The 26,291-nt window shown below is 40.0% G+C and overlaps 1 protein-coding gene across 1 annotated transcript in view; it reads right to left on the minus strand.

Annotated features, from left to right (window-relative positions):
- The window catches only part of STARD13 (StAR related lipid transfer domain containing 13), a 96,159-nt gene that overhangs the window by 39,993 nt on the left and 29,875 nt on the right, over window positions 1-26,291 (minus strand). Inside the window, exons 2-3 of the mRNA XM_088021799.1 lie at window positions 19,376-19,447; window positions 16,447-16,528 (exon numbers count right to left, since the gene is read on the minus strand). The gene's annotated coding sequence lies outside the window, so the exon portion shown is untranslated. The remainder of the gene's footprint in view (window positions 1-16,446; window positions 16,529-19,375; window positions 19,448-26,291) is intronic.

Raw genomic sequence — 26,291 nt, forward strand, 5'->3', positions numbered from 1 at the left:
TTAGAATTTAGACTGTAGTCTTTGCTTTTTACTCTGCATGAGGACACTGAGCTATCTCATCTCAGCTTAAATAAATTAGACTATGATGATGCCCAATCCTCTTTCTCTAGCCCGAACACCTCACTTGAGCCCCAGAGTTACATTTCTAAATACTTACTAGTCTCGCCCATTGGTGGGGTCCTGCTGGCCCTTCAAACTCAACTTTCAGAACTGAGCTCATTATATTCTCTTTAAAACCTGTTTCTGCTACTGAATGTCTTATCTTGATTAAGAGCAAGTAGGCCACCCAAACTGGAAAATGGAGTCATCTTGACACTCCTCTTTAAGATCTGTATTCATTTGATCACCAAGTCCTGTCAATTATACTTCCTTGACATTTTTGAAGTCTTGCCTCTCCTTTGGCCCTCCTTTGGTGCTTTCTCATCTTTTACCTAAAGTCAGGCAATAGCCTCTTAACTGGTTTCACTACCACTTCAACTGCTTCACATTGAAACCAGTTCTATTTCTCAACTTTTTCTCATGTCACTCATTTATTTAAAAATATTTGATGACTCCCCTCATTTTCAGCCATCTCCAGTTTACCCACTGACTACACATTCATTAGTGTCAAATATAATAAGCAACCCTAGATTAGAAACTGATCATTTAGTCTGAAGCTATCTTTAGCATGGGCTTGGCCTTTGCTCTTATAACTGACAGCCTATCTTTTTGGCCAGTTCCCCATGTGTTAACATCACTGCCTAAGAGCTAAGAGTGGTATGTGAGGTAAATTTTATATATACATTCTCACTTGGATATATAATGAGATATATAAGAGCTTAAATAAACATGTGATATGTAAGAGCTTAAATAAGTCCATGTAGCTCATTTGGCAGCTCTGTAACCAGTTTGTTTAGGTAAGGATTACCCATTATTTATAAAATTTACTTTGCTAATAAACTTGTTCTTCCATTATACTTTGGAAGCACAAACAAACCTTTTTATTCTATGCAAAAGTTTTTGATCTACTACATATACAAAAGCCATCAAAGGGTTCATCCTTTATATGCCACATTCCTGAATATGCTTTTTACTTTCTGACACAAATAGGAAGTTCATTTATCATTTTTTTAAAGCTAGAGACTCAAACTAAATTTGACTATGTAGCTTTAGGTCCTTTTATCTCCCCTAAACTCAGATATTTGCTGGCACCTTAAGAATTGCTCCTCTACTTGGAGAAAATATTTGCAAAACCTGCAGCTCATAAAGGACTTGTATCCAGAATAAAGAACTCCATAACAAAGTCCATAATAAGTCAAACAATCTGATTTTAAAAATGTGCAAAATATTTGAACATACAGTTCTAAAAGAAGATATTCAAATGGCTAATAAGCACATGAAAAGATGCTTAACATCAGTAATCATGGAAGAAATGCAAATTAAAATAATAAGACACCACTACATACACTGGAATGCCTAAATTAAAAACACTGACAATACTAAGTTTTAGCAAAGACATAGAACCACTGAAACTTCCAAAGGATACAGCCTCTTTGAAAAATAATTTGGAAATTTCTTATAAATTATTCTAAGCATTGGACCTAGCAATTCTACTCTTAGTTATTTATAGCCAAGATAAAATAAATCATACATCCATACAAAGACCTGTACTTGAATGTTCATAGCAGATGTGTTCAGAAAATAACCAAAAAGTGGAAATAACCCAAAGGTCCCTTAACTGGCAAATGGAAATAGAAATTGTGGTACATACATATACTGAAATATTCAACAATACAAAGGCACTGATTACTGATACATGCAACAAAATGGATGAGTCTCAGAGGCATTATGTTAAGTGAAAGAAGACAGACACAAAGAGCATATACCATATAATTGCATTTATACAAAATTTAAGAGAAGGTAGACCTGTAGTGACAGAAAACAGTTCAGTGGTTGCCAAATGCCAGCAATATAGAACTTTTTGAGATAATGGAAATGTTCTATATCATGATTGTGGTGATAGTTACATAACTATATATTTGACAAAACTCCTCAAGCTGTATATTTTAAGTTGGCAATTTTTTTTGAATGTATATTATACTTCAATAAAGCTGAATAAAAAGTACTGTGAGTAACATCAGTGGGAATGGTGGAATAAAAATCTCTAACACTCTGGGCCTCTATAAAAGCAAGAAGAATATTGGCAATAATTGTCAAAATCAACTTTTGAAGAACTCTGGAAATTAAAAAAGGCTTGAGACAATCCAAGTACTCTCCATTTAAAAAAGTGGCTGAATCTATGTAAGAACAGTGAGATCTGAGGCATCTGAACTTGTCCTATTCTCATGTTTCTTTTCTCAGTTCTTCAGAAGCTTTGAAAAACAACAGCATCACAATCAGAGTAGCTGTGAAAACTGACAGCCTAGAAGCCACTGGAGAGGGCAGAATGGGTTTGGCTCCCCAAAAGCTCCATTATCAAAAGAACTGTCATTATCTGAGCTGTCTGGCAATTCCCTGAATGCCCCCATTCATAGGACTTATCTTCATTTAACCTGACTCTGAGCTCATCACTGAGAACAGTTTTTTTTTTTCCCTAGGGTGTTTGTCAAAAACAATCAGTGGCAATTATTTAACAACACGTCTGCCTGAAATAGTGATAACATTTGGGCCAAACAAGATATGAATCAAAAGAAATAAAAAGAATTGCTGTAGGAATGAGATGTCAATAGGGGACTTAGAAAAGTTCTAACATATTCTTAGGAATCTAGAAGGGCAAGCACATATGCAGAACTGTGTGCATACCTGGAAAAGGCATGAGAAGGTCCTAATTTCTCACCTCTGTCTGGCATTGGTGATCTGCACAAGCAGGAAATAAAGGCTAAGGCAGAGTTATCAACTTCCTGCTAGAGCACTGAAACCATAGCCAAATATGCACAAAAAGCCCTTGGCAAAGTTGGGAGACGTACTGGTTCAAGGCACTTAAGGAAATCTCTGTCTAATCATTTGCTGACCCTCTACTGTAACCAAGTAGAGACTTCAGTGGTAATATATTGCAAAGGATTCAGATTTTAGAGAATTAGTTGGGGAAAGTTACTAAATAACAGCAATAACAACAAACCTTGGGGAGAAGGGGGTTTGATTTTGAGAGTTGCTATATTATAACGTTAAAAATGTCTGATATTAAGTGAAAAATTACCAGACAACAAACCGACTCTAAAGTTTAGATGGAGAGGCAAAAGACCCAGAAAAGCCAATGTAATATTGAGGCAGAAAAAGAAAGTTGGAGGATTGATACTATCCAACTTCAAGATTTACTATAAAGCTGAAGTAATCCAGACAGTATGATATTGGTAAAAGAATATACAAGTATATCAATAAAATAAAATGAAGAGCCCAGAAATAGACCCAAACAAGTGTGGTCAACTGATCTGTGACGAAGGAGCAAAAGTAATACAGAAGAGAACTGATAGTCTTTCAACAAATTGTATTGAAACAACTGAACATCTACACACCAAAAAAAAAAAAAATCCATCTAGACATAGACTCTATACCCTTCACAAAAATTAACTGAAAATGAATCACAGACCTACATGTAAACACAAAATTATAAAACTCCTAGAAGACAACATAGAAGGACATCTAAATGACCATAGGTTTGGTGGTAACTTTTTAGATGCAACACCAAAGGTATGATCTATAAAATAAATAACTGATAAACTGAACTTCATTAAAATTAAAAACTCCTGCTCTATGAGAGACAATGTCAAATGTGTGAGAAGAAAAGCTATAGACTTGGGGAAAATATTTGCAAAAAACATATCTGAAAAAGGACTATTATCTAATATATACAAAGAACTCTTAAAACTCAGTAAGAAAACAATCCATTTAAAAAAGAGGCAGTCTGAACAGACACTTCACCAAAGATACACAGATGACAAATAAGCATATAAAAGGATGCTTACCATCGTATGTCATTATAGAACTGCACATTAAAATAGCCATGAGATAAACATGGTACACCTATTAGAACAACAAAATTCTCAAACACTGACCACACCAAATGCCAACAAGAATGCGAACAACAGGAATGCTAATTCACTGCTGTTGGGAATGCAAAATGGTACAGCACTTTGGAAGATAGTTTGGTAGTTTCTTACTGCCAAACATACTCTTATCATAGGATTGAGCAATCACACTCCTTGATATTTATCCAAATGAGTTGAAAACTTATGTACACATAAAAACCCGCACAGGAATGTTTCTAGCAGCTTTATTCATAACTGCAAAAACTTGGAAACAACCAGATGTCCTTTAGTAGATGAATGGATAAATTAACTGTAGTACATTCAGACAATGGAATATTATCCAGCGCTAAAAAGAATTGAGCCATCAAGCAACGAAAAGACAGGTTACTAATGAAAGAAGCCAATCTGAGAAGGCTACATACTGTGTGATTCCAACTATAAGACACTCTGGAAAAGGCAAAACTATGGAGACATTAAAAAGATCAGTGGTTGTCTGGAATTAGGAGGGAAGGAGGGCTGAATAGTCAGGGCATAAAGGATTTTCAGGCTGTGCATCTATTTTGTATAGTACTATAATGGTGAATACAAATCATGATACATTTATCAAACCCAGAGAATGTGTAAGACCGAGAGTAAAACCTAACGCAAATTACGGACTTTGGGTGATGACGGGGTGTCGGTGTAGGGTCATCAGCTGCAATGTCCCACTCTGCGTGGGGTGTTGCTAGTGGAGGGGGCTGTGTATGTGTAGGTACAGGGGTAGAGAGGAACTCTCTCTACCTTGTGCTCTATTTTTCCGTGAACCTAAAATGGCTCTTTAAAAAGTCTATTTTTAAAAGACATTGTTTTGTTTTATTCACTTAAAAATCATTTTATTTATCCAACTTTGAAATTACTGATGTAAAGTGATCCCATTTCTTTTGCTCTCCATCCACTTGTCCATTAGTTCTCAATCCTATCTACAAAACTATCATCATCGAAGACATCGTAAAAATTCTGGGTACAATTTCAAATATCATACACACACCATTCAACTCCTCCTTTCAAAACGTATATGTGTATCAGATCAACATGTTGTACACTTTAAATATCTTACAATTTTATTTGTCAAATATGCCTCAATAACGCTGGGAAAAAAATAGCTGATTTGCTAAGATGAAAAGAAAAAAAAGACACAAAGAGAGAAGATACTCTTTATGGTGGCCTGAAACTAGGTAGACAGTTTCAGCATGGTGTAGCATCAGCCTGTGATTTATCTTGCACAAGGTAAAATAAACAATGGCTAAACTCTGCAAGAATACAAAATGGATGAAGCACACATCCCGAAGAGATGTAAATGCCTTTTTAAGGACTGGCTGCTTCAGGTAAAAGAACATGTCAAATAACAGAAGTATTCAGAGCACTTTATCAAAACCCCTGTGAAATTCTGCTATGAATAGAACCAGTCTGCATTCAGGACAAGTATTCAGCATTGGTATTTGTTTACCTCTAACTTATTGTTAAATAATAGAAAACACTTCAGATAATCTGAGTTGGTCTAGCACTGGTTTCCTGAAAAACTAGTCGTGCATGAATAATTTTGATTATAAAATTTATTTTATTTGCTGCATGAACAGTGTGTCTTCCACTGCATTAGAGCCTCTTTTGAGGCAGAAACTATAATTTATTCTTCTAATCCACCTTAGGCCTAGCAGGAGATTTCATACATGGTAGTTTCAGTAGGTTTTTCTTTCTTAACCGAACATACTTTGTTTATACAGGTCCAATCAGTGATGGATTTTACGTGGTCGTAATAGACTTTGTACAGTCAGAATAACAGAATTATTCTCCCCCACTGAATACGACAGGCTAGGGACTGCATCTTATTTGCATCCTTAATGCCTCGCACAGGCCCTGGCTAGAGTGAGTCCTCTCAGTAAATGTTTGCTAAAGAAACTTTAGAGCTTGGCAGACTCTAGGGACAATTTGGTCTGATGAAGAGATTTTCGGATGAAGAGAATAAGTATCTGAGAGGACCACCTGCTAGAGGGAGCCACACATTAGTAGCAGTGGAGCTAGGACTTCTTCCTGCTAGTAATTTCTCTGCTCCTGCCTACCCAAGAAGAATTGTAGTGGGGCCTGGAAAATGAGAGCATAGCCCTGTTGCCAACACAGGCTAATCAAAAACGGCAGTTTCCTTCCCCTGTCCTTTTTCTTCATGGAAAGAGAAAATCCAGTACACATGATGAAGCCTGTCCACTCTGCGCTTTGAGCAAACTGGATTTCTGTGTCAACATAAGCAAAGCGGTTTGATCTTTTAGAAGAAATATCACAACAATATCGCTGCCAGAACCTGTTACTTTCTACTGTTGTCTTCAGAATCCTTAAGAAGGGCTAATCCATTAGGATGGGGAAATAGAAATCTCATTTTAAGCGTGAAACCTGAGGTTCTGATGGTAAAGTCAGTATGAAAAAAAAAAAAGAAGTCAAGACTCGTTCATCCAATGGTGTACTATGTAACCAGGAACAAGGGGAGGTGCTGGGCATGCAGAGGTGACCAGGATGTGGTCCTTGCCCTTGCAGACCTTACAGTCCTGTGTGCGATATAAATATGACACATAGGGGGAGAAGCAACTCACTTCCTGAGTGCATAAGGACAAAACCTCCCAGAGGAGAGAATATTTGAGCAAGCCTGTGAAGGACTAAGAGAAATTTGCTGCCTAGGCTAAAAGAATTACAGGCAAAGCAGACAGACACTAAATAGCATGCTTTAGTCTAGGAATTGCAAGTATGTGAGTGGGAATGTCTGCAGAGAAAGGCAGGGGCTAGATCACAAAGGACCAAAATGAATATGGCAAGAGCAATCTCGGCAAGCGGGAGCTCCTGAAGGATCTTTGACAGGAGAGTAACGTAGTTACATCGCACGTTACAAACGTAAGTGGTGGCGGGAGATGGAGAATGAGCTGAAGAACAATTAGGACACGTTTACGATAGTGTGGGTGAGAGATGGCAATGAGAAGAAGGGAGTCAGAGCCGATGAAGACTTTGGTCTTCGATGTGGAAGCTGCAGAGGGTGGGAAGAGAGGACGACTCTCAGATTTCGGGCTTTGTCATTGTGCCACCGAACAACAGGAACAATAGTCACTTAGGGAAGTTGGTAGAGAGCTGGTGTTAAATTTTAGGGCCTTTATGACATCCAGACCCACTTGGGAGTGGTCGGCAGAGAGAGGATATACACAGAAGATATACAGTAATTGAGCCAACCGTCCAGAGAGAATTCAAACCCTGGAAGCTCCAGTGTGTAAGGCATGGGCCAACGAGGAGAAGCCAAGCGCAGAGAAGGTAAGGGTCAACAGAACTAGCTGAAGGCCGCATCCGAGAAGCCATAGAATGAGCACTATGGAAAGGAGGGAGTAGATGGTCAGCTGTGCCAAGTATTTATGGAAAAGTAAGTGATATAATACACAACCTAAAACGTGCCTTTTAGATTTAGCAGTTAGCCAGGGCAGTTTGAGAGAAGCCTGAGGGAAGAGAGCTGAGGGGCCAGCGGACCCTGATAAAGTTAGGCCATGGATATAGAGTGTTCTTTTAAGAAGTCTAGCTGAGAAAGAGAGAATGTGGGGTATTTTGTGGAGAAAAGGAGTAATCTATCATCACAGAATATTTTCTTTACACGTAGAAGCAATAAAATAATTCGTGGACAGACAGGTTATTCTCTTCCAGGTTCCAGTTCAAATTAACACACATTTATTGAATTCCTGCTCAGCACAAGGCCACAAAGCACCCACGCTACACCACTGAGTGAAATTCAGTCCTTACTATGGAGCATCTAGAAGCTGGTAGAATGCATCAATCCCCAGCTAACCAGAACCAGAATGGGGCGGTGGTCAGCACCAAATCGAGGGGTGCACAGACTGCTCTGAGCGCACAGGAGGGAGACCCCAACAGAGAGCTCGCAGAAGGACAGGACCCAGGGGCCACGCCGAAGGAGCAGGAAAAGGCATAGCGGCGTGCTTGCTGGGAGGGCTGGGGATCTGTGAGCAGAACATGCGCCAGGAGGATCTTAGGGTGACAGGACGGTGGTCTGGGCGTGTCTTAGAGGACTCTTCCACTTCTACTGTAACGGAGGCCTGTCTGGGAGACACAGGAGGCCCTCTGCCTGTGGACAAAGCAACAAAACCCTTCCCGTCCTCACATTTTAGATTCTGATTTTACAGTTCAACTACCAGACTTAGACTGGTCCTGAGGTCTCCCGTGCTGATTTAACAGCCAGTTTCCTGTGATATTTCTAATATTCCTGCCAAAGCCACAAGAAGGGTAACAAGCAAAGGTACACATTCATCTCCAACATGCGATTCTGATTAAAGCCTGCAGCCTGAACTTCTCACCCTCCACTCAAGTATCAGGGGCTAACGGTATCTGGCCCTGTCTGCTAAGGAGTGTTCTGGGCGTGGCGCTCAAAGGCCTTCAGAAACAAAGTCACCGGAGACTCGGGAGACTCCTCCTGACCCAGGGATCAAAGGCAAGGGGAGCGCGAGCTCCTCCTCAGCAGACAGGGGCGCAGGGCCTGGGAAAGTTCTCCCTGCTGCCCGGGGAGTTTACAAAACAGACTGCAGAGCTGGATGGAGAGCTATGCGGGTCCAACAACTCTGGTATGTAACTCGGCAAGGGCAGGGCCTTTCAGAAATCACAGGCCATCCAGCAGGAGGGCTTATGGTGCCTGGGGGTAAAAAAGAGTGTAGTCAGAAGCCCACAAGTGGCTGTCCCTGAGCCACCGCTGAGTCCGTGAAGGCCGTGCCTCTGCTCTGCTGAGCTTTTCACTCTAGCTGTTCTCCGACCAAGAGGTCACGCTACTGAGGAAAGACTGACTTTTCTCCCAGACCAGAAACGCACAAGCAACTCTGCCTGGATATTAGCTGGCGTGTGGGAGGAAAACAGTTAAGCACAGACTTATTCTAGCTACAGGAAGAAAATGAAGTATGTGTACGTGTGTGTGGAATGGTGGGATTTGTAAAATATTTTTTTTTAATTGAGATATAACTGACATGTAACATTGTGTTCGTTTTAGGTGTGCGACCTAATGATTTGATGTCTGTGTATATTGCAAAATGATCACCAGGATAAGTCTAGTCAACATCCACAGCCACACATCATTACTTTGTTCATCTTGTAATGAGAACTTTTTAAGATTTAGTCTCAGCAACTTTCAAATATACAATACAGTATCGTTGACTCTGGTCACCAGGTTGCACACTACCTCCCCAGAAAAATAATTTTAAATAAGCTATAGGTTCTATTGAGCAAGGTTTCAAGGAAGAGTGTGAGACCCACTGGAAAATCAATAAGCTTCAATGGCCACAGTGGCCCAAGAGTAAAGAACTTAAAAAAAAAAAGTGCAGGTTCTCTTGGACTTCCTTAGTTTGCAGGATTTCACACACATTTTAAATTCACATACACTTGCATTGGAAAAACCAGATGGGGTGTCCTTAGCCTTTAACTGTTTACAACGACTGCATCTAATCCAGATAATTTCTCTAGTGAGAACTGGTCCAAGTTGAAGCAAGGGTCACAACCAGAGATTTCTCTGAGAGGTTCAAAGGTGAAAAGCAAAACACAAACAGGCCGGGGTAACTGAAAGGTTGGAGCGCTCACTCCGGGCCCTGGGGTTGTCTCTGGGCTCCTTCCCTACCTGCCTCCTGGATAGGGACTCTTACTGTCCAGTCGTGGTCCTCTTCTGCTCTCCCTACTGTCCCTGGGTGACCTCACACCCTCTCAGGACCTTCCTACCCTATGTGGATGACTCTGTATCTCTGTCTCCAGCTGAGGTCCCTGGCCAGACCTGCACACCTGCCTCACATTGGACATCTCCTCCGGGTCCCAGGCCCCCAGGCACCTCAGCTCAACACATCTTCTCCTGCTCAGACCCAGGCCAGACTCCATAGCTGCCTCCTGCCTCAGAAAGGGGCATCACCACCCCCAGCTGCTCAAACCAAGGGGAGTCTGATCACCCTTACTTCTGAACTACAGCAATACTAATAACACCTCTTATTCTTAGGGCCTTGTGAAGATGAAATGAGACCAATGTAAAGAGCTTAGTATGCTACTAAGGCAATGGTAAGCACTCACTAAATGTTAGCCATTGTCATCTATTATTTATCTGGCAAAGGAAGGCACTTTTAAAAACATTAGTGTTTTTAATAATGCAATACAAAATATCTAATATAGATCTAATATATACGTAATTAAAAATATAAACTCTCCCCTCAAATTGCTGTCTTATTTGTAGTTTCTTGTGTATTCTTTCTGAAAGTTTATACACATAGAAGGCATTTTGAGTAGCTGGTTGGAAAAGGTTACATAAGAGGCCATTATAAAATACAAAGACCATATATATTTTTTCATGTGTGTGTGTGTGTGTGTGTGTGTGTGTGTGAAATCCCCTATCTCTGACTCTGCCATGTCTGTACCTGTCTGTATCCCGGGGCTGCCCTATACTATATAAGCTACATTGTAGTAAGGTTCATAGTAGATGTGGGGGTAAGGATAAAGATGTCTTTCCTGCACATTAACTTAGTTTAAAAAAAAAAAAAGCTAAAAGTTCAAAAGAGGCGTATCAAAATTTCATGTGTTCTTGTCTGGGTAATCCCTACTGGCCTTTTAGGGTCATTTTTCCAAGAAGCCCTCTCTGAAACCCCTTCCCCTGCATCTGTACTTCTAGTGATCATATCATTTGCTCAAGTAAATCATAATTTACTCATTTCTCAACCCTGGCACAACTGGTATTTGAGGCCAGACAATTCTTGGCTGTGGGGGCTACCCTGCGTATTGTAGGAGGCTTGGCGGGATCCCTGACCTCCATCCACTAGATGTTGGTAGCATGGCCCAGTTGTGACAAGCAAAAATATGTCCCCGGATGTTGAGAGGGTAACAAAAGGCTCCTCCCCTTCCAGGCTGAGACCACTTCATTAGCCTGAGACCTCGGGTGAGGATTCTGGCTTATTGGTCTCTGTAGCAGAGAGGCCTGAAGAGATAGCCTTGGTGAACCTAGCTGAAGGAGCCAAAGAGAAGGGGCTGCTACTCTCCTGAGAGTAAACCAGATCTAATCTCTTCACAAAAGAACCATGTGCTTTCAACTCTTATTTTAATTATTATTATTTTTAAATATGGAGTTCCATGGAGAATAAGGTAGAAATACAACCATAATTTCTATTCTTGGGATTTATAAGTCAAAGGCAGGAATTCACAGGGCAACAGAAACATCTTTGGAAAAATTAACCTCAAAAAAAGAAATGGAAAACACTCCAAATTGCATTTCACAAGAAGACCTAAGCTTTCCATGGAAACTCCAGACACAGCATGTCCTAGCAACGCCATTCACTAGCTGTAAGTGGGCCAATTATTTTAAACCTCTGTTCCTCAGGTTCATTGTCTGTAAAATGGGAATCACATTAGTTAGAGCCTATTTTATAAGGTTGTTATGAGAAGTAAATAACTAAATATTTGTAGAATGCTTAGAGTGGTACTCAGTAGATAACAAGCACTTTGTGTTTTTAAAAAAAATAAAATCACCACTTACTGGATCTGTATTTTTTTTATAGCTCAGAATTTTAAAGTTGGAAGTGACCATGATTATTATATAACCCCCTATACCTTTCCCTCAATGATGTGTCCAAGGTTTCAGTCCAGTTGTCATATATCATTATATGACAGAACATAATATATAATACTGTTCATTTTCTGTGATAAATATTCTAAAAGAGAAAATACCTAAAATATATATCAATATTCATAAAGACTGCCGTTATTTAATATTATTAATGTTATTTAACATACTCAAAGATGTGCGTTTGTGTGCAGAGGTAAATCATAAATATCATTTTTGTCAGCACTCTCCTCCACCAGCTCCCCTGCCCCAGATGAAAACCATGGTCATTAATTATCCTTTTAAATATAAAGGGCAATGATAGATGCACTCTAGAATCCTAATCAATTCCATATCTCCCTGAAACGGTACTGAACAAGGTAATGCCCTACTTTTAAACACAATACAATTAACTGGTAGTTATTAACAACATAAGCTATGTGGATGGTTTACTGGCCTAATATTAAATTAGAAATTCACAGATCACCTTGAACATCAAGGCCCTATACTATCAATCTGAGTGAATATCGCAAATCAAAATGTGAATAGAACACATTACTTATCCTTAAAAAATCTCATTTAGGGGCTTTGACTTGCTGCAATTTGCCTGAAAGGTGACAAACTTTGCAAGCTATTTTGATACCTTGGCTATTCTTATGTTCTGATACAGTTAACAGTTTCAATTAGCTCATCTAGGTACTTAGATTTGCAATTAGCTTTTCATTACTCAGAGGGAAAAATATTTTTCAATTAAGAATTCAATCAAAGAACATCAAAACAAAATTATAATTGAGGTTGCTAAAATAAGCAACTGCACGACTCTGACTTGCAATTACAAATGTTTGCAGAGCACCTACTATGTGCTGGCGCTGTCAGAGTCGCAGAAGCAATGATAAGAACCTGGTTGCCGGTCTGGAAGTTCACACCTTCAGCAAAAACAGCACGCCTGTCTAGTGTTCAAGATCTAAAAACAGGGGGTACACCTCTACGTATTCCAGACCAGGTGTGGGTCTTCCTTGTCATCAACATCCTCAGTACGCTACATTTTTCCAGCCAATCAAAAAGTTAACGTTGCTCCGCAACCCGCTACATGTAATTAGGACCTAGGACACTAACTGTCTACGTAGGTGAGACACTTCCACAAAACAAAGGTGAGTGAAATTCTTGTGGCGAGTAACATTTGCAGAAGACATTCAGCCCTCTTTTCTTCGTTTGTCTACCTGGCAGAAGCTACCTGCCCTCTGGCTATGGTTCCCTTTATGATTCTGCATTAGCTCAGCACTTCAAATATGCATGAGAAATGCGGAGCCCACAAAGCTTCAAAATAAAACAGGAGACCAACTCTATCACTGCATCTGCAATGTACCCACGAGAAAAGGAATAAAATCCCAACCCCTTGCTGCTCTCCAGGCATCAATCATTATATACCATGTGAGTGGGTGAGTGTCTCATTAACCACTCATCGATCTCAAAGTTTTATAAGTGCGGTCATTCCCCTCAGGCTGGAGGTCTTTCTTCTGCTTGCTTTCTACTGTTTGCTACATGGGACATCAGTGCCCTGGTGGGACTTGTAATGGAGGGAAAGAAACTGCATATGGGTCCCCTTAGCCAAGCCACCTCCATCTCTGCCTGCGTACCGTGCCTGCTTCCTTTGATCCACCCTGCTGTGACTACTCCTTTGGCCTCTGTTTCACCCACCCCTCCTACACCCCAAGAATCTCAGCTCCCACACTTCCGGCCAAACACTTTTCTTACTTAATAATGTTTTTGGAGACACAGCTATCATAAGAATTATTCCAATTATAACAATCTCCTGCCCCTTTCCCCATTCTTACAGGAGCTGGGCCCCTGTGAAGAACACTGTGGTGTATGGCATCGTCACACTTCTACATGTTTATGCAGCCATACCTTTAGGGGTAGGTTTGCATGGATCTTGCTGTGGGCTGTATCAGAGAGGGGGCACAAGCTCTGCAAAAGAAGGCTTCCTGATTTTTCTGGCTGACACTAATAGTATTATTCAGAACTTTATATCTCTAAATGATTTCGCATTCATTGTACTGGGTCATCTCTATAACATGTCTGAGAGGCTTTTTTTTTTTTTTTTTTTAATAGTAGACTTTGGGGCGGCACGCACCTGGGTGGCTCAGTCGGTTAGGGGTCTGCCTTGGGCTCAGGTCATGATCCCAGGGTCCTGGGATCAAGCCCCAAGTCGGGCTCCCTGCTTGGGAGGGAGCCTGCTTCTCCCTTTCCCTCGGCCTTTCCCTCTGCTCATGCTCTCTCCCTCTCCCTCTCTCTCTTAAATAAATAAAAAAAAATCTTCAAAAAAAGAGTAGACTTTGATGGAAAAGTCCGGAACTTAGTCAAGGCGCTCAGATCACAAACAGCAGTGGATAGATAAGGATCTACCACCCACAGGTGTGAGATTCAAAGCTTGTCAGCCATGTCACCAGTGAACATAACTGCACAGAGACAGTGTTTGCCTCTGCAATCCTGACTTGAAAATATGTACTATAATTTTTATTCTTGGTTTACAATGTAATCCTTTATTTATTAGAAATAAAATTTTAGAACTCTATGGTGAAGCTACTAGGAACTAATGAGTGAATTTAGAAAGACTGTAGGATACAAGGACAACATATAAAAAAATTTACATACTATTAATGAGCAACTGGAAATTGAAATGATAAAAAAATCTGTACTATCTGGCAATAGTACCACAAAACATGAGATTCTTAAGTACTTTTGAGGATGTGTAGTATCCATATGCTGAAAACTGAGTCAGGTTTTGAAAAAAAATCAAAGGAGACCTCAATAAAAAGAAACATACACTGTATTTATGAATCACAAGATTCAGTACTGTTAAGCTGTCAATTCTGCCCAAACTGGTCTATGGATTCAACATAATCCAAATCAATACTCTAGAGCATTTTTAAAATAGATATTAAAATTTATATGAAAAGGCAGAGGAACTAGAATAGCCAAAACAATTCTGGAGAAAAAGAAGAAAGTTGGAGGACATGTACTATCTGATTCCAAGACATACATAAAGCTAAGTAATCATGTGTCATGTTGATGAAAGATTAGACATACAGATAAATGGAACAGAATAGACAGTCCAGAAATAGACTTTTACATACACGATCAATTGATTTACAATACAGGTGCAATGGCAATTCAATGAAGAAAGTTAACCTTTTCAACATGGTGCCAAACCAATGGGATGTTGATGTGCCAAGAATGAATCTTGACCCATACTTTGTACCTTGTAAAAAATTAACTTTAGACGGACCATCGAATAAATATAAAACGTAAGTCTGAAATTTCTAGAAGAAAATAAAGGAGAAAATGCTCCTGCTCCTGCTCCTGCTTGGGGTGTATCCCAGACATCCTGAAAACATTGCTTTTCCAATTCACTACCTTTAAAGAGTCACAATCAAACCATCCGTTCCTCTCATAAATGCTTGCAAATGGCATTTTGTGCTTATTTGTTTTCTAGCCCAAATAGCCTGTTCCTATAATTTGTGATTTTAAGAGTTTTTTGCATTTCTACCCACTTGAGCAAACCCACAGTACCGTTTTCCTTAAATATTCAGATATCACTTCTTAATGCAAATCTATCTTCTCTTCATATAGGAACCACAGAATGAACACAAAAATATATATGTCTGGAGATTCAGGAAGACTAAGATTATTTGCATACTATCCTAACATACACTGATCTCTCCTATCTTGACAAAAGTTTTGCTCATCATTACTTTCCAGTTAAACTACCATCCTTCTATGTCAATGCAGAATGTGCTAGAGAGAACACTGGATTGTAAATTTTAAGTACTGCATCTTTTTAAAGATTTTTTTATTTTTAAGGAATCTCTACACCCATTGTGGGGTTTGAACTCACACCCCCAAGATCAAGAGTTGCACGCTCCACCAACTGAGTTAGCCAGGTGCCCCGAAGTGCTGCATTTTAAGGTCAGTTCAGCCCATAACTAGCTGTGTGGCCATGGAAAAATGACTCACCTCCTGTAAATAATATTTGTCTCCAACCCTGACCTCTCTCCAGGGCTTTAGTTAGGAAACTTCAAATTCCTACAGACACATACAGCCTCTCATGCAGCATTTAATTGTTCCTGGATATTGGTTACATTGGCATCTTTTCCTATCACTCAAATTATAATTGTTAGTTATTTGTTCATGTATTCATGCTTTATTTCTTCAACTAGATTTCTCCAACCAGATTATAAATTCTTTGAGAGGAGAGAAGTACTCATATACATCTTTGTTTCCATCCAGCATCTATCACATAGTAAAGGCTTAAATATTCTAGGTTGCCAATATAATGACTTGAGCTTACATATTCTAGTTTGCTGATATAATCGCTTGCCTTTGCAAAAAATAACAGCCAAGTTAGACATACTCATGGAGTTGTTCAGGGCCTTCTCTGGCCACTCATGCTGTGGCCTCCCCTGCTGCCTCCTTCCACTAACTCACCCCTGACCCCAATCACCAAAGTCTATGGCTTCATTTTAATCTAGTTTGTTCATAGCACTGAACACTCTCTGAGATAACTTTTCCCTCTCCTTCTCTTTTTCTCTCACTGACTCTCTCTTTTTCCTCAATCTATTTTCTGAAGACTCCGACTAGGATTTAAGCTCCATAAAACCAGGGTCCAATCATGCTCACTGTGGTATTCAGAACCTGGACCCAGGCCTGGCACATGGTAGGCACTCAATAAATACTTATGGAGCTGTTGAACTTGCCCCTCAATACAGTGATACCTATTGGAGACCGCACAATTGAAAGGAACAAAATCACACGTTTTACCTGTAAAGAGGTTCTACAAGGTCCTTTTCAAGAAAATCATGATCATTCTTGACAGCCACAATGTTGATGGGAAATTGAGAATCTGAAAAGGAGAGAGAAACAGAAGTTTTTGCATACTGTTTTTATCTGAATGGGCACCAATATCTTTTGACCACCACATTTCAGTACACATGACCGATCCTGGCAGTTACTCCCCCATTGATGGATATGTTGGTAATGTTTAAGATAGTAGGCAGTTCTATTTTTATCAAATAAATGCTTTTAAGGATACAACGGAAGTGTGAAATATGAGAATAACCAAGTGCTTGCCCTTGGATAGGATCGAATGCTATGTGCCTGTATTGTTGTAGTTCATTATAATTGCAGACATTTGCCTATATGAAGAGCTTTTATACTCTCACCATCCACCTAATGTCACTGACTTTTATCTTGATCAGTTCATGAAATACTTAGTTTGGCAGATTTTGTTTTCTTCAGAAAGGAAATTTCCCAAAATACCTAAAGCCCAATGGCCTCGAATGTGTCCTTTTGTAGCAAAATCTTGAGTTACTTTAGACTATCAGCAAAATACTCAAACAACTGATTCCATCCAAAGAGAATAGATTCCGACATCATGACTTTTCTCCCACAGACTCTTCATGCCAACTTTGGAGGTCAAGAGCAATCCTCAAGATGCAGTGTTAATTTTAGGTACCTTATTCACAGAGGGAAAAATTTAGAGATCTTTCTCATAGAGGCCACAGTCGAATCTAACAGACAATGTCAATTCATTATCACCATCCTGCCATCCTTTCTCTTTCTCATTTTATATTTTGCATTGCCTCCACCTTGCCAGTCATAATCAGTCTAAAGGTATCTAAACCTTAATGTGAGTTGGAAATAGAAACAATCTCTTCTGGTGATAAAAGCAATGTGAGTGCATTCCAGATGGTGCCAGAATGAGGACTGTCTTGTTCTGCTAGAGAGGGAGCACGTGTAATAATGAAAAACAGAGACAACCGAAGCCCAGCTGCCTTGGCTTTGAATCTTGGCACTGCTAATCTCTAGCTGTACAACTGAGGGCAACTTAGCTAACGTCTTTTGGGCCTGTGTTTCCCCATCTGTAAAATGGGGATGATGTGAATCATAATATTTACCTTGTGGTATTGAGAATATTAGATGAATAGCATAGCTAAAGTACTTTCAACAGAACCTGGCACACTGTATGCTCTATACTATTTGCTCTTTCTTATTATGTTTAGTCAATGCATATGGCTTAAACACAATTTGACAGGCACCTTTTACTAACAGCAGATTTTTTTTTCCTTTGGGAAGAAATTTCCAAAAATAACCCAAGCTCAATGGCCTCAAGTGTTTTCTTTTATAGCAAAATTTTGAGTCACTTTAGAGTATCAGCAAAATATTCAAACAATTGAAACTATCTAGAGAGAAGACATTTACTTTACTTCTTAGCCATCTGTAGGCAGGTCAGTTTAAATTGCATATTATCGTGAGCTTACAGAGAGAGTTCACATTATAGGAGAAAAGCCACTGCGTTATGGCTCACAGGACTGATTTTAATTCTGATTCCTCCACCTTTTAATGTTGGAAGTCATGTAACCTCTTCGGACCTCTCCCTCATACTCAGGAAATTGGTGGTGGGGCATGGGAGTAGGGTTGCTTAGACGAAAATTATAAAACCCTCCTTGCCTACAAGGCTATGGTTTATAAAAAACTTGTATCAGAGATTCTAGACTTCAAAGCATATTCTGAGATGTGCTTTCCTTCACCCTCAGGGAATTTAAGTTAGAGAAGCAGAATAAGTGTTTTGTTTTTTAAAATATAAAACTGAGCTTCCAGGTGAGTGAGTGAGATTCCCCAGGAACTACAGGTGAATTTTGTTGATTCTTTCTATCTTACATACATTTTATGCCATCAGGAAGAGAACTCGATGCTGCTTCGTGTGCTAGATATCCTTTTTGAGTCCTACAGATCCATTCTCCACTTTTCTACACCCTGCCTTGTACCCCAAGGATCACCCGTGTGGATGGCATTCAAGGCGATTCATGTCCTTTGGCTTCCTTTCGTGTTAGGCCAATGGGACTCCCTCGCTGAAGATGGAGAGAGGAAGGAGTGCGAGGTCAGGGCATTTGCCCTCCTGGTTCTCCCCCACCGCCAGCTGTGTCCTCTGCTCGAAGGATTCTCTCTCGTTCTGGGTTCTGGCACCCTCTCCCTCTGCCCATCCCTTTGGGCCTGCAGCAGTGGTAGCTCTGCTGCTATGAACTCTGGGCCGCTGAACTGTTCTTCATGGTTTCTCATGTCCTGTCCACACCTTTGTAATAAACATTTTTAGAAATAAATCCTCAGATTATCTTGAGTGTGCTGTCTGCTTACTGTTGGGATCCTGATTCACTATAGATAAGGACTATCCAAGAAGGAGGCAGAATTGATTATAACTTGGGACAGCACAGAACAGCATAGGGAATACAGTGAATAATACGATAATAACATTACATGGTGGTGCTGGGGACTACACTTAGTGTGGCGAGCCCCTGGCAATGGACAGAATTGTCGAATCACTGTGGTCTACACCTGAAACCAATGTAACACTGTATGTCAGTTACACTTCCACAATAATAGCAATCATGAAAGCTGCCGACGGTAGAAGGCTGGAAGGAAAAGGCAGAGTTGGGATTGGTGGTGAAGAGAGGAGAAGCAAAAAGCAAAGAAGTGAGAAGCAGGGTCGAGCAGAAAGTCAGGTAGGCCTGGGAAGCAATACTCATGTCTAAATTGGCATCAGTGTAAGCGCTGGGATTGCAAAGGCTGAGGAAAAGAGACAGCAAAGAAAAATGGTTGAGAAGAGACTTGGAAGTCAAAATACACCATAGGATATGTGAGGTTCATTCTGAATTAATGCTCTTTATAAAGAGTGAAGGGAAGGCCAACTTACCCTCATACAACTGAGCGTATTGTGGGAACCCAGCAGCACGGAGCCAGTCACATGCTTCCTTCGCCTCAATTTCTGAAAAATACAAGAAAGGGAAACGCATGAGTCCAATGGGCACACACCAGCACTCTACCTTAATCAAGGAGAAACTGGTGAGCATTGTACAAGTTATTACAAAGCAAAATTGTTCTCAGGTAAGTCTGCAAAAGTAGGCCTACCAGAAATGGGGGTAAAATGAGCAGGTCTCACAAAGGTACTTAGGTGTCTATTAAGATTATCTTCAACGTCGATCCACAAGTATTTGGATAATAACAAAACCACAGATCACAAAGGCTGGGTTTCACTCAGGGAAAAATGTCTTATTTATATACCAGGGAACCAGGGGGATACAGAGAAGGAGGAAATACTTCCTTATGATCCTTTTTTTTTTTTTTTTAACGAATTTCTTTTTAGCTTTCAAAGATAAGGCTAAGAATACTTATCCAAAATTCTTTTATTCTTTCACTCTTGGGATAATGAAAGAAAGAATACAACTGGATGGTCTATGAAAATGTATTTTCTCATGAAGAAAGGTATTACAAAAATCCAATGTATTGTTATTTCTTTAATTTTTCTAATGGCTTTAATTCCCAATGCCTTCTAACAAGATGTTCATTCATCAAGCACATTAGAATGGTTTCAAGCTGCAGAATACAGCATGGAAAAGCAGAGCTGGTTATCTGGAACTGAGGCAAGTTTGATGGGGCTGCTAGAATCTGTGAGGGCTGAACCCAAAAGGTCGATATGTCCTTTGGGTGACCATTTCGGTGTGGACGTACCAACAACACATGGGACCACCTGCCTGGAGAAGCTGTGGAGTGAGATGGGAGGAGTCTACAGTATGTGAACCAGGTCACTTTTTGACCTTGTGAATCCTGGATCATTTCCCATCCACAACTCTCTTAGATAAATACGAATGCAAGGGGAAAAAAGTTCATCTGTCAAAAGTCCAGTTTCTCCAAACAAAACTAAACAGCCTATTATAATGGGTTTCTACCCAGTCCCCTTCCTCTGCTGTTGGGATGGAGCCCGCTCCGATCACTGTATTTCCATTTACTCGGACGTTCATTTCTCCCCATAGCAAAAGCCGAGAGTACAGGGTGTTCTTGGGACAACTGCAAAAAAACGACCCACTCTGACATGGGCTGCGGACCTGACCCTGTATACCTACTTTGAAAGCACAACGTCCGTGCATTGAATTCAGGGAATCAGTGTCCGTGCAAAATAATGTTCAGTGTGACAGAGTTATCTGCTATGTGTTAGGGAAACAGACCAAAGGCCAGATCTTGCACAGGCCCCAAAGGGAAGAGCAAACACTTTCAGCCCCATCTCACTGACCCAGCTGGACATGGATTGAGATTTGTCATTGAATTCACGGAAGCAGAGCCTGTGCTGGTCCCTTCCCCAGAGTGTCTGCTTCCTCTGGCAACCCCTGATCCACGGTCATTCCTGTGATCGACAATTTGTAAATCTTGAGTTTTTTGTCTGGCATGAGGGTTTTTTACATTGGTACTAGCACAGACCTAATACATACTCATGCCTGCCATGTAGGCATCATTCAGAAATACCTGGGGCACCAAGCTGGAAAGAAAAGCTCTGGAAAGCATGTCTCTTAGGAAGGGGTGTCTCTGAGATCCACAAGTACAGTTCAAAACAGACTGTACCGAATTGGCTAGTGTGGGCCGTCTCTGTGAGGGTATGAAGGACAATTACTGTATGGTCTAACAGTCCTATTTAGTACTCCTCTGAGAGTCCTTATACAAAGGCTTCCACTTTGAAAATCACACACATATTTCAGGGGAAGTAGGAAATGCACATTCTGACCTTAACATGTGGAAAATGTGGCGAGTTTCTACTGAGTCATAGACAGACTGTTGCCTTCTAAATTTTCAAGCTTCAGATTTGCTTTCTCTTTCAATATAATGCAGTGATTAGTAAGGAGGAAATATCTAATTTCTGGGTATTCTCCAAACTTAATTATGAGCCAACAAGTCTTTTTTTTGTTTTAAAGGTTTTATTTATTTGAGAAAGAGAGAGTTCAAGCAGGGGGAATGGCAGAGGCTGTGTCAGACTCTGCACTTGGCACTGAGTCTGCTTGAAATTTTCTCTCTCTCTCTCTCTTTCTCTCTTTGTGCCCCCCCCCTTTGTGCATGCCTGCACTCTCTCTCTCAAATAAATAAATAAAATCTTAAAAAAAAAAAATAAAAGCTTTTCTAGATAACTTCATTTTATTTTTTCACAAGAGCAACAAAGATAATGAACTGAAATTCTATGCACACGTAAACATGAATAATCAAATCTTAACCAGAATCCAGCTAAATCAAACGTCAAATAGGCTGATTTTTAAAATGGGTAGGCATTTAGCTTTTAAGTCTCAGAGTCAAATACAACAAAAACTGCAATTAGTAAATAATAAAGGAGAAGAAACCACATCCCAGCCGTGGGGGATGGTTCCTTGACATCACTCTCCCTCACTCAACTTGCTATTCTATTTCTGAAAATCTCTCAAATACTCCTCGTGCTCTAGCGGTAGGCCCAGCACCTTGATATCTCAATCTCAGGGCAAAATCAACTCTTGTTTACCACCTGCTGACAAAGCAATCAAACAAAGTAATCACACATACCTAACTGCTCTTAAATTTAACTTTGATCATCACATTGATTTGGAGGGAAAAAAAGAGCCTTACAGTTTCTATTGAGTGAGTCCCCACAGCCCCAACTAACACCCATCAAATAAATGCTACTGTTTTCCCCACAGCATATTACCCTTGGAATGGCCAAAATGCCCACAGAATTAAAAAGGAATCATTATTGCCGGTGTCATCATTTCACCAAGATCCATCCATCATTTAAGGAGAGTGTGAAAATCTCTTTTTTACTGAGCTCTTGCTGGCTAGCATAATATTCTGTGAAAACTTTAAGGGCCATTCAAATCACATCTCTACAGTTTTATTTGTTCTCTGTTTGCAGCCCATACCTGCCCCTATAGCAGCTCCAGGGCCACAAGGCAAAGCATCAAGTTGCTGCAAGTCTGTAGAAAACCTGTGTGGGGCAGAACAGGAGAGAATGCCCTTGGACAGACTGGCCTACTGATCTCTACTGTGGTTACCACATTACGTTACCCGAGAAAATTCAATCCGTTTGGTTCCATAGACATGATAGGATTTCATTAGAAATTCTGTAATTATTACATGTAAAAATCATTTCTCTTAAACTCTGTAGTGGGTGCCTATTTTTGCCTGCCCAACATCCTTCCCCACTTCAGATAATAGAACCTTTTTATGTTCAAAGCCTCTTCTATATAGGTTAGGTGGGTTGACACTCCTGGTCACCCTCATCACATTCCGTGGCCCTACCACCACCACCCAAATGGGCATGACCTACTCCTCAAGAACACCTGATTCCCCGTGGTTCAGGGAGACCAAGGAGCTTTGGGATCTTAAGTCAACAGTTGTTTGGAGGCTGAAATCTACTAGTTGAAGAGGGAGATACCCAGTTTTTCAATTTCTGCACAAAATCCAAGCAAACTTTTTCACTCAATAAATCCAGAAGATGGTTTGGTGCTAGGCATGTTCTTCTGCCACATATCTGTGACTCTACTTCAGGGAAAGTCACTCACTTTGCCTCAGTTGCCTTTCCTACATGCTTAGAACATGATATGGCCTCTGTTGAGAGACAGACGTATACAGGGAGGCTGTCTCCCTGGGTGCCTCAGGAGCCGCACACCAATGGGCATGGGAACAAAGTCATTGTGGAAACTAACTACAGCTTGTACACTGGTTTTCAAGAGCATTATATTATTTCTTAATTATACATACTCAGTGTTGAAAAACTATTAAAAAAAACACAAAATGCACAATGAAAGAAAACAGTCAACTCTTGTCCCATTACCAACACATAATTCAATACATGTTACTTATCAAAATAGTAATCATTGTGATATCTTTGGTTGACTACCTTTTTCACAGAATAATACATTATGAATATTTCCCCATATAATGCTATTGTTGGTAAAAATGAGAAATTTACTTTGATTTGAGAAGGATGCTTATTTTTTAAATACTTAATTTTTGATTACTGCCAATTGTTAATCACTGCTGGGAGGTTATAAAATCAAGGTAGCCAAGAGAAAACAGTTCAGTAGGACTTCACCAACACAGACTGGTTGTGGAAAAGGCCGGAAGTCTTTGTGAGTTAAGAGATTTACAAGCTGTTTCTTTAAAGAAATATCATGTAGTGATGTTCGGATAGTCAGGTGGATAAGGTTCTGGAGGGCTCCAGTCAAGTAAGGGGATATTTTGAGCACAGCAAATTTGCCGCCCAGGTTGGCAGGCCTCCTCTCATGTTACAATCTCATTGAATTTTTAAACTGGTGTTTCTTGAGTGCTTGGGAACAGTGTGTTCTCCCAGCTAAACATTTTAAGTACGTTTTTTGGTTTCCATTATTCTCAGTGCAGCAAATACTTTTTCCATATCTAACTCCTCAAAGGAATACTATTCTTTTTAAATGACCAAAAATTCAAATTAGGGCCAAATTAAATGTTATTAGTATCAGAAAGTTAGCTGGCCAGAAGGAACCTGGTCTGCTGTGAGAAGTTTATGAAATCATTATATAGAGGCATATGTATTTATGTTGTTCTTACAAATCTCTGGGAATTTCAATGGTCACACTGGCTCCAATTTGAGTAGGTCTTCTTTCTTAAGTGTTCATTAAAATACTCAAGAGAAGTGGGGGGGAAAGACATCATGGGTCTCCATGTGATTTAGAAGAGTAGGTGCTTTGTTTTTTCACTTAAACTGGCTAACATGGTGGGCACCCTGTTTCTGAAAGATTATGGGTGACTCAACCACCACAAGATGTCTGCAGTGGATGCAATTAACACTATTAAAGTATATCAATGGTATTAACATTTCAACACACTCATGGTTGTTGGCTTAGGATAATTTATATGGCTGAGTTAGATTCATTATTAGTGTACTACTTTAGACGAATGACTCTTTTGTCTTCAGATAGAATTTCTCAAGTGAAGTCCCTATTTATTGAAGGTGTATTTAGTTGGCCACACACTAGGCTAGTTTTGTTAAAACCTATGCCAGAGTACCCATCCCAACTATAGATAGATATAAATGATGCAATAATTAACATTATATAGAACTATACATTACACCACAATCCTTCTCCCAAGAGTGCTTTATAACCCCAATCACAGGTGGGGGACGAAACATCCAAGTTTTGTAGTAATAAGAGACTGATTTACATTCTGCATCATGGCGACAGGATACCTCTTATTTGCACTCTTCGAATTATTATAGTAAGTTTATTGCGATTTGTAAAAGGCCTGAAGAAGTCTTAAATGTTTACCAAGGACACTTTTTTTCTAATATGCATAACCTTTTCTTTCCATTATATTCTAAGTTACTAGTAGAGTTAAAATACAGGTTATTTAGAATAAATTTAAGATTATCTATCACTGAGTATTTAAATCAGTGAACCAACTGATAAACACCCATTTTATCTCTCCATAACGTAAGGCAACTTTTTTAAAGGCAACTTTTCCCTTAATGTGTAGCAAAGTATCTTGCTGTCAGGTAATACAGAACTATAGAAGGAAGACATATATATATATAGATATAGATATAGATATAGATATTTCTATATCTATATCTGTGAGTTGTACTCAGTTAAGGTGGGGATTCATGGCTGTGTTTATGTGTACTATTCTCCTGAAAGCAAGGATCACATTCATGTTGAGACATATTACTCCATCACTAATTTTTTTTTTTAAGATTTTATTTATTTGACAGAGAGAGAGACAGCAAGAGAGGTAACACAAGCAGGGGGAGTGGGAGAAGGAGAAGCAGGCTTCCTGCTGAGTAGGGAGCCAGACGCGAGGCTGGATTCCAGGACCCTGGGATCATGACCTGAGCCAAAAGCAGATGCTTAACAACTGAGGTACCCAGGCGCCCCTAATCCATCACTAATTCTTAACACTCGTCTTATTTCTCAGGCCTTGAATGATCTTGTGCAAGCTGGATTCATACAAATATAGTCATTTAAAAATAATTTCTATCAGAGTGAAAGAGGATCAAGCAAATTCAACACCTGAGTGGTAGGTCTATTCCTAGTCACTCAAGGGTTGTTTCTCATCATTCTTTTCAGCTTTGTTGGGGCAATCATTTTTATGTAATTTATCATTAATTTGTCACCAACTTATTTAACTATTAAATTTATAATGAAAACGTACGCATTCTTGCGTGCGCGCGCGTGCGCATGCGCACACACACACACACACACACACACACACACACACACACACACACACACAAAATACATTTCCTTACATGCTTGCCATGATTCCCCCCTCTTTCCAGTTGTCATGGAACTTCAAGATCTTCTCCAACTGGGAAGCATATACTTCCCATCCCACTGATAATCTGGCTTTGCCTATGACCCACTTTGGCCAACGAAATGTGAACAGAAAGCAATGTATGCTAGTTTCGAGCAAAACTCTTCAGGAGCCATCACCAAGTTCTTCCAGTTTTCCTTCTCTTTTCCCTGTACCACAAGGCTAGTATGTCTCAGACAGAGGCTGTTCCTTCAGCCTCGGTCCTGGAATGACGACACAGGGAACAAAGCCACAACAGACCAGCTGCAGACATATAATGTGAGCAAGAAATAAGCTTCTGTTGTTTTATGCCACTACAACTTGGGGGACAATTTGTTACAGTGGCATAATCTAGCATAAACTAATTTAACTCAGGACCAGATAGTCATTCTAGAAAGAAAGACTATGGACCTTTATTTCAACTTGAAGCTGTTGCTGGGTATCTGTTAGCGTGCCCTAGAAATGAACATAATCAGTCTCAGTAATCATTTCTG

Source organism: Eumetopias jubatus, unplaced genomic scaffold (genome assembly GCF_037043125.1).
Source record: "Eumetopias jubatus isolate StellerSeaLion01/CBP00866 unplaced genomic scaffold, mEumJub1_p1.0 scaffold_3, whole genome shotgun sequence".
NCBI lineage: Eukaryota > Metazoa > Chordata > Mammalia > Carnivora > Otariidae > Eumetopias > Eumetopias jubatus.